At 39.6% G+C, this 12,206-nt stretch overlaps 16 non-coding genes and 1 pseudogene across 16 annotated transcripts; all 17 read left to right on the top strand.

Annotated features, from left to right (window-relative positions):
• The first annotated feature begins 399 nt into the window (after window positions 1-399).
• On the top strand, window positions 400-513 carry LOC123481971 (annotated as a pseudogene).
• A 584-nt stretch (window positions 514-1,097) lies between these two features.
• Window positions 1,098-1,238, top strand: LOC123481979. The gene has a single exon (XR_006657492.1). It is a non-coding gene; the product is annotated as a U4 spliceosomal RNA (small nuclear RNA).
• Window positions 1,239-1,822: 584 nt separating this feature from the next.
• On the top strand, window positions 1,823-1,962 carry LOC121540964. The gene has a single exon (XR_005995612.2). It is a non-coding gene; the product is annotated as a U4 spliceosomal RNA (small nuclear RNA).
• A 583-nt stretch (window positions 1,963-2,545) lies between these two features.
• LOC123481987 lies at window positions 2,546-2,686 on the top strand. Its single transcript, XR_006657500.1, has one exon. It is a non-coding gene; the product is annotated as a U4 spliceosomal RNA (small nuclear RNA).
• Window positions 2,687-3,268: 582 nt separating this feature from the next.
• LOC121540978 lies at window positions 3,269-3,409 on the top strand. Its single transcript, XR_005995624.2, has one exon. It is a non-coding gene; the product is annotated as a U4 spliceosomal RNA (small nuclear RNA).
• Window positions 3,410-3,993: 584 nt separating this feature from the next.
• On the top strand, window positions 3,994-4,134 carry LOC121540981. The gene has a single exon (XR_005995627.2). It is a non-coding gene; the product is annotated as a U4 spliceosomal RNA (small nuclear RNA).
• Window positions 4,135-4,718: 584 nt separating this feature from the next.
• On the top strand, window positions 4,719-4,859 carry LOC121540955. Its single transcript, XR_005995603.2, has one exon. It is a non-coding gene; the product is annotated as a U4 spliceosomal RNA (small nuclear RNA).
• Window positions 4,860-5,443: 584 nt separating this feature from the next.
• LOC121540966 lies at window positions 5,444-5,584 on the top strand. Its single transcript, XR_005995614.2, has one exon. It is a non-coding gene; the product is annotated as a U4 spliceosomal RNA (small nuclear RNA).
• Window positions 5,585-6,168: 584 nt separating this feature from the next.
• On the top strand, window positions 6,169-6,309 carry LOC121540974. The gene has a single exon (XR_005995621.2). It is a non-coding gene; the product is annotated as a U4 spliceosomal RNA (small nuclear RNA).
• A 584-nt stretch (window positions 6,310-6,893) lies between these two features.
• Window positions 6,894-7,034, top strand: LOC121540984. The gene has a single exon (XR_005995630.2). It is a non-coding gene; the product is annotated as a U4 spliceosomal RNA (small nuclear RNA).
• A 584-nt stretch (window positions 7,035-7,618) lies between these two features.
• LOC121540962 lies at window positions 7,619-7,759 on the top strand. The gene has a single exon (XR_005995610.2). It is a non-coding gene; the product is annotated as a U4 spliceosomal RNA (small nuclear RNA).
• Window positions 7,760-8,342: 583 nt separating this feature from the next.
• On the top strand, window positions 8,343-8,483 carry LOC121540977. The gene has a single exon (XR_005995623.2). It is a non-coding gene; the product is annotated as a U4 spliceosomal RNA (small nuclear RNA).
• Window positions 8,484-9,067: 584 nt separating this feature from the next.
• On the top strand, window positions 9,068-9,208 carry LOC123481983. The gene has a single exon (XR_006657496.1). It is a non-coding gene; the product is annotated as a U4 spliceosomal RNA (small nuclear RNA).
• A 584-nt stretch (window positions 9,209-9,792) lies between these two features.
• LOC121540965 lies at window positions 9,793-9,933 on the top strand. Its single transcript, XR_005995613.2, has one exon. It is a non-coding gene; the product is annotated as a U4 spliceosomal RNA (small nuclear RNA).
• Window positions 9,934-10,517: 584 nt separating this feature from the next.
• On the top strand, window positions 10,518-10,658 carry LOC123481982. Its single transcript, XR_006657495.1, has one exon. It is a non-coding gene; the product is annotated as a U4 spliceosomal RNA (small nuclear RNA).
• Window positions 10,659-11,242: 584 nt separating this feature from the next.
• On the top strand, window positions 11,243-11,383 carry LOC123481974. The gene has a single exon (XR_006657487.1). It is a non-coding gene; the product is annotated as a U4 spliceosomal RNA (small nuclear RNA).
• Window positions 11,384-11,967: 584 nt separating this feature from the next.
• LOC121540979 lies at window positions 11,968-12,108 on the top strand. Its single transcript, XR_005995625.2, has one exon. It is a non-coding gene; the product is annotated as a U4 spliceosomal RNA (small nuclear RNA).
• The last annotated feature ends 98 nt before the right edge of the window (window positions 12,109-12,206 follow it).

Genomic DNA, 12,206 nt, shown 5'->3' with positions numbered 1-12,206 from the left:
GCGCCTAGGGGGGGGAGTCTCCTCTGGGCCCCGACGGACGGGTACGGAGTTGATTCAGGAAGAGCAAGAGGAGGCTTTTTCGATAAGGACTCACCCCGTTTTTGCACAAAGGACCGAAGACAGCTTTTTTAACAAAGTGACTTTTTGACAGGCTTCTAATGTCTTAAAAATGTTTTTACTTTGTTAAAACATGTACACACATTTTAAAATGGCTTTTATTAATTGGCTTTTACAGGAATGGGTACTTTTATGTAGGATTGTTTTATTGTTTTAAATAAACAACATGTACCTTTTAAAATGTAACTGTAATGTAATGCTGATTTGAATGCACTTTATGCCGTTTTTATGTGTGTAAATGTATTTAAAATGTGAGCTGTTTTAAAGGAAATGAATAATAAAAACTTTTCCAAAAGAAAAAAATGATTATTGCTAGTTGAAAACTTTACCCAATACCCCGCTGAGATGACTTGCAATATAGTCAGCTTTGGCAATTTTTGATGGTCTCTCAGGAGACTGATCTGCTTGTAAAATACAACCTGCTCCACATACATAGTGCAACTAATGTTGTCTCTAGTGAGCATGACAGTCTACTCATCATGGGAAACTGAAATGACGTTTGTTGGAAATCACTGGGTTTGTTTCAAGAAAGCAGCTGACAGTGCAGGCGTCTGCCGACTAACTGATCTACAGAGAATCTTGCATCATAAATAACTAGTCATTATTATTTGTAAATCAGTTAATCATTTACAATTGAACAATGATACATTGCAGTTTTGATCCTCTCGAACACGGCCACTGTAGTGAGTAACTACCCTCTTATGTGGAGATAGAATGGGGGGATTAAATCCCCCTAGTACAGCTAAGGGGCGGACCCGCTAACGCTGTTTCATTGGATAGGCCATACATTGTATTAAAATAGATATGATTCTTCAAAAGTTACCTGGAAATTGAAATGATAATAGCTTTGTACCATTCACTGTGTGTATCTCTGAATAATTTACCACTGTTCATGTTTTGTTTATATAGTTTGTTATTCAAACCGTCACAGGGACAGTCATTATGTTGAGTGTCAATCCACCCGATCCAATTTTCAAGTTAACTTTGCGCAGTGGCAGTATTGTAGCCTATGAGGTTGATCTGAGGCATGATTATTGCTAGTTGAAAACTTTACCCAATACCCCGCTGAGCTGACTTGCAATATAGTCAGCTTTGGCAATTTTTGATGGTCTCTCAGGAGACTGATCTGCTTGTAAAATACAACCTGCTCCACATACATAGTGCAACTAATGTTGTCTCTAGTGAGCATGACAGTCTATTCATCATGGGAAATTGAAATGACGTTTGTTGGAAATCACTGGGTTTGTTTCAAGAAAGCAGCTACAAGTGCAGGCGACTGCCGACTAACTGATCTACAGAGAATCTTGCATCATAAATAACTACACATTATTATTTGTAAATCAGTTAATCATTTACAATTGAACAATGATACATTGCAGTTTTGATCCTCTCGAACACGGCCACTGTAGTGAGTAACTACCCTCTTATGTGGGGAAAGAATGGGGGATTAAATCCCCCTAGTACAGCTAAGGGGGCGGACCCGCTAACGCTGTTTCATTGGATAGGCCATACATTGTATTAAAATAGATATGATTCTTCAAAAGTTACCTGGAAATTGAAATGATAATAGCTTTGTACCATTCATTGTGTGTATCTCTGAATAATTTACCACTGTTCATGTTTTGTTTATATAGTTTGTTATTCAAACCGTCACAGGGACAGTCATTATGTTGAGTATCAATCCACCCGATCCAATTTTCAAGTTGACTTTGCGCAGTGGCAGTATTGTAGCCTATGAGGTTGATCCGAGGCACGATTATTGCTAGTTGAAAACTTTACCCAATACCCCGCTGAGATGACTTGCAATATAGTCAGCTTTGGCAATTTTGATGGTCTCTCAGGAGACTGATCTGCTTGTAAAATACAACCTGCTCCACATACATAGTGCAGCTAATGTTGTCTCTAGTGAGCATGACAGTCTACTCATCATGGGAAACTGAAATGACGTTTGTTGGAAATCACTGGGTTTGTTTCAAGAAAGCAGCTGACAGTGCAGGCGTCTGCCGACTAACTGATCTACAGAGAATCTTGCATCATAAATAACTAGTCATTATTATTTGTAGATCAGTTAATCATTTACAATTGAACAATGATACATTGCAGTTTTGATCCTCTCGAACACGGCCGCTGTGGTGAGTAACTACCCTCTTATGTGGGGGAAAGAATGGGGGATTAAATCCCCTAGTACAGCTAAGGGGCGGACCCGCTAACGCTGTTTCATTGGATAGGCCATACATTGTATTAAAATAGATATGATTCTTCAAAAGTTACCTGGAAATTGAAATGATAATAGCTTTGTACCATTCACTGTGTGTATCTCTGAATAATTTACCACTGTTCATGTTTTGTTTATATAGTTTGTTATTCAAACCGTCACAGGGACAGTCATTATGTTGAGTGTCAATCCACCCGATCCAATTTTCAAAATAATTTTGCGCAGTGGCAGTATTGTAGCCTATGAGGTTGATCCGAGGCATGATTATTGCTAGTTGAAAACTTTACCCAATACCCCGCTGAGATGACTTGCAATATAGTCAGCTTTGGCAATTTTTGATGGTCTCTCAGGAGACTGATCTGCTTGTAAAATACAACCTGCTCCACATACATAGTGCAACTAATGTTGTCTCTAGTGAGCATGACAGTCTACTCATCATGGGAAACTGAAATGACCTTTGTTGGAAATCACTGGGTTTGTTTCAAGAAAGCAGCTGACAGTGCAGGCGACTGCCGACTAACTGATCTGCAGAGAATCTTGCATCATAAATAACTACACATTATTATTTGTAAATCAGTTAATCATTTACAATTGAACAATGATACATTGCAGTTTTGATCCTCTCGAACACGGCCACTGTAGTGAGTAACTACCCTCTTATGTGGGGAAAGAATGGGGGGATTAAATCCCCCTAGTACAGCTAAGGGCGGACCGCTAACGCCGTTTCATTGGATAGGCCATACATTGTATTAAAATAGATATGATTCTTCAAAAGTTACCTGGAAATTGAAATGATAATAGATTTGTACCATTCATTGTGTGTATCTCTGAATAATTTACCACTGTTCATGTTTTGTTTATATAGTTTGTTATTCAAACCGTCACAGGGACAGTCATTATGTTGAGTGTCAATCCACCCGATCCAATCTTCAAGTCAACTTTGCGCAGTGGCAGTATTGTAGCCTATGAGGTTGATCCGAGGCACGATTATTGCTAGTTGAAAACTTTACCCAATACCCCGCTGAGATGACTTGCAATATAGTCAGCTTTGGCAATTTTTGATGGTCTCTCAGGAGACTGATCTGCTTGTAAAATACAACCTGCTCCACATACATAGTGCAACTAATGTTGTCTCTAGTGAGCATGACAGTCTATTCATCATGGGAAACTGAAATGACCTTTGTTGGAAATCACTGGGTTTGTTTCAAGAAAGCAGCTGACAGTGCATGCGACTGCCGACTAACTGATCTACAGAGAATCTTGCATCATAAATAACTACACATTATTATTTGTAGATCAGTTAATCATTTACAATTTAACAATGATACATTGCAGTTTTGATCCTCTCGAACACGGCCACTGTAGTGAGTAACTACCCTCTTATGTGGGGAAAGAATGGGGGGATTAAATCCCCCTAGTACAGCTAAGGGGCGGACCCGCTAACGCCGTTTCATTGGATAGGTCATACATTGTATTAAAATAGATATGATTCTTCAAAAGTTACCTGGAAATTGAAATGATAACGGCTTTGTACCATTAATTGTGTGTTTCTCTGAATAATTTACCACTGTTCATGTTTTGTTTATATAGTTTGTTATTCAAACCGTCACAGGGACAGTCATTATGTTGAGAGTCAATCCACCCGATCCAATCTTCAAATCAACTTTGCGCAGTGGCAGTATTGTAGCCTATGAGGTTGATCCGAGGCACGATTATTGCTAGTTGAAAACTTTACCCAATACCCCGCTGAGATGACTTGAAATCTAGTCAGCTTTGGCAATTTTTGATGGTCTCTCAGGAGACTGATCTGCTTGTAACATACAACCTGCTCCACATACATAGTGCAACTAATGTTGTCTCTAGTGAGCATGACAGTCTAATTATCATGGGAAACTGAAATGACGTTTGTTGGAAATCACTGGGTTTGTTTCAAGAAAGCAGCTGACAGTGCAGGCGACTGCCGACTAACTGATCTGCAGAGAATCTTGCATCATAAATAACTACACATTATTATTTGTAAATCAGTTAATCATTTACAATTGAACAATGATACATTGCAGTTTTGATCCTCTCGAACACGGCCACTGTAGTGAGTAACTACCCTCTTATGTGGGGAAAGAATGGGGGGATTAAATCCCCCTAGTACAGCTAAGGGGCGGACCCGCTAACGCTGTTTCATTGGATAGGCCATACATTGTATTAAAATAGATATGATTCTTCAAAAGTTACCTGGAAATTGAAATGATAATAGCTTTGTACCATTCACTGTGTGTATCTCTGAATAATTTACCACTGTTCATGTTTTGTTTATATAGTTTGTTATTCAAACTGTCACAGGGACAGTCATTATGTTGAGAGTCAATCCACCCGATCCAATCTTCAAGTCAACTTTGCGCAGTGGCAGTATTGTAGCCTATGAGGTTGATCCGAGGCACGATTATTGCTAGTTGAAAACTTTACCCAATACCCCGCTGAGATGACTTGAAATCTAGTCAGCTTTGGCAATTTTTGATGGTCTCTCAGGAGACTGATCTGCTTGTAACATACAACCTGCTCCACATACATAGTGCAACTAATGTTGTCTCTAGTGAGCATGACAGTCTAATTATCATGGGAAACTGAAATGACGTTTGTTGGAAATCACTGGGTTTGTTTCAAGAAAGCAGCTGACAGTGCAGGCGACTGCCGACTAACTGATCTACAGAGAATCTTGCATCATAAATAACTACACATTATTATTTGTAAATCAGTTAATCATTTACAATTGAACAATGATACATTGCAGTTTTGATCCTCTCGAACACGGCCGCTGTGGTGAGTAACTACCCTCTTATGTGGGGAAAGAATGGGGGGATTAAATCCCCCTAGTACAGCTAAGGGGCGGACCCGCTAACGCTGTTTCATTGGATAGGCCATACATTGTATTAAAATAGATATGATTCTTCAAAAGTTACCTGGAAATTGAAATGATAATAGCTTTGTACCATTCACTGTGTGTATCTCTGAATAATTTACCACTGTTCATGTTTTGTTTATATAGTTTGTTATTCAAACCGTCACAGGGACAGTCATTATGTTGAGTGTCAATCCACCCGATCCAATTTTCAAGTTGACTTTGCGCAGTGGCAGTATTGTAGCCTATGAGGTTGATCCGAGGCACGATTATTGCTAGTTGAAAACTTTACCCAATACCCCGCTGAGATGACTTGCAATATAGTCAGCTTTGGCAATTTTTGATGGTCTCTCAGGAGACTGATCTGCTTGTAAAATACAACCTGCTCCACATACATAGTGCAACTAATGTTGTCTCTAGTGAGCATGACAGTCTATTCATCATGGGAAACTGAAATGACGTTTGTTGGAAATCACTGGGTTTGTTTCAAGAAAGCAGCTGACAGTGCAGGCGACTGCCGACTAACTGATCTACAGAGAATCTTGCATCATAAATAACTACACATTATTATTTGTAAATCAGTTAATCATTTACAATTGAACAATGATACATTGCAGTTTTGATCCTCTCGAACACGGCCACTGTAGTGAGTAACTACCCTCTTATGTGGGGAAAGAATGGGGGGATTAAATCCCCCTAGTACAGCTAAGGGGCGGACCCGCTAACGCTGTTTCATTGGATAGGCCATACATTGTATTAAAATAGATATGATTCTTCAAAAGTTACCTGGAAATTGAAATGATAATAGCTTTGTACCATTCATTGTGTGTATCTCTGAATAATTTACCACTGTTCATGTTTTGTTTATATAGTTTGTTATTCAAACCGTCACAGGGACAGTCATTATGTTGAGTGTCAATCCACCCGATCCAATTTTCAAGTTGACTTTGCGCAGTGGCAGTATTGTAGCCTATGAGGTTGATCCGAGGCACGATTATTGCTAGTTGAAAACTTTACCCAATACCCCGCTGAGATGACTTGAAATCTAGTCAGCTTTGGCAATTTTTGATGGTCTCTCAGGAGACTGATCTGCTTGTAACATACAACCTGCTCCACATACATAGTGCAACTAATGTTGTCTCTAGTGAGCATGACAGTCTACTCATCATGGGAAACTGAAATGACGTTTGTTGGAAATCACTGGGTTTGTTTCAAGAAAGCAGCTGACAGTGCAGGCGTCTGCCGACTAACTGATCTACAGAGAATCTTGCATCATAAATAACTAGTCATTATTATTTGTAGATCAGTTAATCATTTACAATTGAACAATGATACATTGCAGTTTTGATCCTCTCGAACACGGCCGCTGTGGTGAGTAACTACCCTCTTATGTGGGGAAAGAATGGGGGGATTAAATCCCCCTAGTACAGCTAAGGGGCGGACCCGCTAACGCTGTTTCATTGGATAGGCCATACATTGTATTAAAATAGATATGATTCTTCAAAAGTTACCTGGAAATTGAAATGATAATAGCTTTGTACCATTCACTGTGTGTATCTCTGAATAATTTACCACTGTTCATGTTTTGTTTATATAGTTTGTTATTCAATCCGTCACAGGGACAGTCATTATGTTGAGTGTCAATCCACCCGATCCAATTTTCAAGTTGACTTTGCGCAGTGGCAGTATTGTAGCCTATGAGGTTGATCCGAGGCATGATTATTGCTAGTTGAAAACTTTACCCAATACCCCGCTGAGATGACTTGCAATATAGTCAGCTTTGGCAATTTTTGATGGTCTCTCAGGAGACTGATCTGCTTGTAAAATACAACCTGCTCCACATACATAGTGCAGCTAATGTTGTCTCTAGTGAGCATGACAGTCTACTCATCATGGGAAACTGAAATGACGTTTGTTGGAAATCACTGGGTTTGTTTCAAGAAAGCAGCTGACAGTGCAGGCGTCTGCCGACTAACTGATCTACAGAGAATCTTGCATCATAAATAACTAGTCATTATTATTTGTAGATCAGTTAATCATTTACAATTGAACAATGATACATTGCAGTTTTGATCCTCTCGAACACGGCCGCTGTGGTGAGTAACTACCCTCTTATGTGGGGAAAGAATGGGGGGATTAAATCCCCCTAGTACAGCTAAGGGGCGGACCCGCTAACGCTGTTTCATTGGATAGGCCATACATTGTATTAAAATAGATATGATTCTTCAAAAGTTACCTGGAAATTGAAATGATAATAGCTTTGTACCATTCACTGTGTGTATCTCTGAATAATTTACCACTGTTCATGTTTTGTTTATATAGTTTGTTATTCAATCCGTCACAGGGACAGTCATTATGTTGAGTGTCAATCCACCCGATCCAATTTTCAAGTTGACTTTGCGCAGTGGCAGTATTGTAGCCTATGAGGTTGATCCGAGGCACGATTATTGCTAGTTGAAAACTTTACCCAATACCCCGCTGAGATGACTTGAAATATAGTCAGCTTTGGCAATTTTTGATGGTCTCTCAGGAGACTGATCTGCTTGTAAAATACAACCTGCTCCACATACATAGTGCAACTAATGTTGTCTCTAGTGAGCATGACAGTCTACTCATCATGGGAAACTGAAATGACCTTTGTTGGAAATCACTGGGTTTGTTTCAAGAAAGCAGCTGACAGTGCAGGCGTCTGCCGACTAACTGATCTACAGAGAATCTTGCATCATAAATAACTAGTCATTATTATTTGTAGATCAGTTAATCATTTACAATTGAACAATGATACATTGCAGTTTTGATCCTCTCGAACACGGCCGCTGTGGTGAGTAACTACCCTCTTATGTGGGGAAAGAATGGGGGATTAAATCCCCCTAGTACAGCTAAGGGGCGGACCCGCTAACGCTGTTTCATTGGATAGGCCATACATTGTATTAAAATAGATATGATTCTTCAAAAGTTACCTGGAAATTGAAATGATAATAGCTTTGTACCATTCACTGTGTGTATCTCTGAATAATTTACCACTGTTCATGTTTTGTTTATATAGTTTGTTATTCAAACCGTCACAGGGACAGTCATTATGTTGAGTGTCAATCCACCCGATCCAATTTTCAAGTTGACTTTGCGCAGTGGCAGTATTGTAGCCTATGAGGTTGATCCGAGGCACGATTATTGCTAGTTGAAAACTTTACCCAATACCCCGCTGAGATGACTTGCAATATAGTCAGCTTTGGCAATTTTTGATGGTCTCTCAGGAGACTGATCTGCTTGTAAAATACAACCTGCTCCACATACATAGTGCAGCTAATGTTGTCTCTAGTGAGCATGACAGTCTACTCATCATGGGAAACTGAAATGACGTTTGTTGGAAATCACTGGGTTTGTTTCAAGAAAGCAGCTGACAGTGCAGGCGTCTGCCGACTAACTGATCTACAGAGAATCTTGCATCATAAATAACTAGTCATTATTATTTGTAGATCAGTTAATCATTTACAATTGAACAATGATACATTGCAGTTTTGATCCTCTCGAACACGGCCACTGTAGTGAGTAACTACTCTCTTATGTGGGGAAAGAATGGGGGGATTAAATCCCCCTAGTACAGCTAAGGGGCGGACCCGCTAACGCTGTTTCATTGGATAGGCCATACATTGTATTAAAATAGATATGATTCTTCAAAAGTTACCTGGAAATTGAAATGATAATAGCTTTGTACCATTCACTGTGTGTATCTCTGAATAATTTACCACTGTTCATGTTTTGTTTATATAGTTTGTTATTCAAACCGTCACAGGGACAGTCATTATGTTGAGTGTCAATCCACCCGATCCAATTGTCAAGTTGACTTTGCGCAGTGGCAGTATTGTAGCCTATGAGGTTTATCCGAGGCATGATTATTGCTAGTTGAAAACTTTACCCAATACCCCGCTGAGATGACTTGAAATATAGTCAGCTTTGGCAATTTTTGATGGTCTCTCAGGAGACTGATCTGCTTGTAAAATACAACCTGCTCCACATACATAGTGCAGCTAATGTTGTCTCTAGTGAGCATGACAGTCTATTCATCATGGGAAACTGAAATGACGTTTGTTGGAAATCACTGGGTTTGTTTCAAGAAAGCAGCTGACAGTGCAGGCGTCTGCCGACTAACTGATCTACAGAGAATCTTGCATCATAAATAACTAGTCATTATTATTTGTAGATCAGTTAATCATTTACAATTGAACAATGATACATTGCAGTTTTGATCCTCTCGAACACGGCCACTGTAGTGAGTAACTACTCTCTTATGTGGGGAAAGAATGGGGGGATTAAATCCCCCTAGTACAGCTAAGGGGCGGACCCGCTAACGCTGTTTCATTGGATAGGCCATACATTGTATTAAAATAGATATGATTCTTCAAAAGTTACCTGGAAATTGAAATGATAATAGCTTTGTACCATTCATTGTGTGTATCTCTGAATAATTTACCACTGTTCATGTTTTGTTTATATAGTTTGTTATTCAAACCGTCACAGGGACAGTCATTATGTTGAGTGTCAATCCACCCGATCCAATTGTCAAGTTGACTTTGCGCAGTGGCAGTATTGTAGCCTATGAGGTTTATCCGAGGCATGATTATTGCTAGTTGAAAACTTTACCCAATACCCCGCTGAGATGACTTGAAATATAGTCAGCTTTGGCAATTTTTGATGGTCTCTCAGGAGACTGATCTGCTTGTAAAATACAACCTGCTCCACATACATAGTGCAGCTAATGTTGTCTCTAGTGAGCATGACAGTCTACTCATCATGGGAAACTGAAATGACGTTTGTTGGAAATCCCTGGGTTTGTTTCAAGAAAGCAGCTGACAGTGCAGGCGTCTGCCGACTAACTGATCTACAGAGAATCTTGCATCATAAATAACTAGTCATTATTATTTGTAGATCAGTTAATCATTTACAATTGAACAATGATACATTGCAGTTTTGATCCTCTCGAACACGGCCGCTGTGGTGAGTAACTACCCTCTTATGTGGGGAAAGAATGGGGGGATTAAATCCCCCTAGTACAGCTAAGGGGCGGACCCGCTAACGCTGTTTCATTGGATAGGCCATACATTGTATTAAAATAGATATGATTCTTCAAAAGTTACCTGGAAATTGAAATGATAATAGCTTTGTACCATTCACTGTGTGTATCTCTGAATAATTTACCACTGTTCATGTTTTGTTTATATAGTTTGTTATTCAAACCGTCACAGGGACAGTCATTATGTTGAGTGTCAATCCACCCGATCCAATTGTCAAGTTGACTTTGCGCAGTGGCAGTATTGTAGCCTATGAGGTTTATCCGAGGCATGATTATTGCTAGTTGAAAACTTTACCCAATACCCCGCTGAGATGACTTGAAATATAGTCAGCTTTGGCAATTTTTGATGGTCTCTCAGGAGACTGATCTGCTTGTAAAATACAACCTGCTCCACATACATAGTGCAGCTAATGTTGTCTCTAGTGAGCATGACAGTCTACTCATCATGGGAAACTGAAATGACGTTTGTTGGAAATCACTGGGTTTGTTTCAAGAAAGCAGCTGACAGTGCAGGCGACTGCCGACTAACTGATCTACAGAGAATCTTGCATCATAAATAACTACACATTATTATTTGTAAATCAGGTAATCATTTACAATTGAACAATGATACATTGCAGTTTTGATCCTCTCGAACACGGCCACTGTAGTGAGTAACTACTCTCTTATGTGGGGAAAGAATGGGGGGATTAAATCCCCCTAGTACAGCTAAGGGGCGGACCCGCTAACGCTGTTTCATTGGATAGGCCATACATTGTATTAAAATAGATATGATTCTTCAAAAGTTACCTGGAAATTGAAATGATAATAGCTTTGTACCATTCACTGTGTGTATCTCTGAATAATTTACCACTGTTCATGTTTTGTTTATATAGTTTGCTATTCAAACCGTCACAGGGGCAGTCATTATGTTGAGAGTCAGTCCACCCGATCCAATCTTCAAGTCAACTTTGCGCAGTGGCAGTATTGTAGCCTATGAGGTTGATCCGAGGCACGATTATTGCTAGTTGAAAACTTTACCCAATACCCCGCTGAGATGACTTGAAATATAGTCAGCTTTGGCAATTTTTGATGGTCTCTCAGGAGACTGATCTGCTTGTAAAATACAACCTGCTCCACATACATAGTGCAACTAATGTTGTCTCTAGTGAGCATGACAGTCTATTCATCATGGGAAATTGAAATGACGTTTGTTGGAAATCACTGGGTTTGTTTCAAGAAAGCAGCTACAAGTGCAGGCGACTGCCGACTAACTGATCTACAGAGAATCTTGCATCATAAATAACTACACATTATTATTTGTAAATCAGGTAATCATTTACAATTGAACAATGATACATTGCAGTTTTGATCCTCTCGAACACGGCCACTGTAGTGAGTAACTACTCTCTTATGTGGGGAAAGAATGGGGGGATTAAATCCCCCTAGTACAGCTAAGGGGGCGGACCGCTAACGCTGTTTCATTGGATAGGCCATACATTGTATTAAAATAGATATGATTCTTCAAAAGTTACCTGGAAATTGAAATGATAATAGCTTTGTACCATTCATTGTGTGTATCTCTGAATAATTTACCACTGTTCATGTTTTGTTTATATAGTTTGCTATTCAAACCGTCACAGGGGCAGTCATTATGTTGAGAGTCAGTCCACCCGATCCAATCTTCAAGTCAACTTTGCGCAGTGGCAGTATTGTAGCCTATGAGGTTGATCCGAGGCACGATTATTGCTAGTTGAAAACTTTACCCAATACCCCGCTGAGATGACTTGAAATATAGTCAGCTTTGGCAATTTTCTATGGTCTCTCAGGAGACTGATCTGCTTGTAAAATACAACCTGCTCCACATACATAGTGCAACTAATGTTGTCTCTAGTGAGCATGACAGTCTACTCATCATGGGAAACTGAAAT

The sequence above is a fragment of the Coregonus clupeaformis genome, chromosome 26 (genome assembly GCF_020615455.1).
Source record: "Coregonus clupeaformis isolate EN_2021a chromosome 26, ASM2061545v1, whole genome shotgun sequence".
Taxonomy (NCBI): Eukaryota; Metazoa; Chordata; class Actinopteri; order Salmoniformes; family Salmonidae; genus Coregonus; species Coregonus clupeaformis.
The sequence above is the reverse complement of the archived record's forward strand: the minus strand, read 5'-3'. Positions and strand labels throughout refer to the sequence as shown.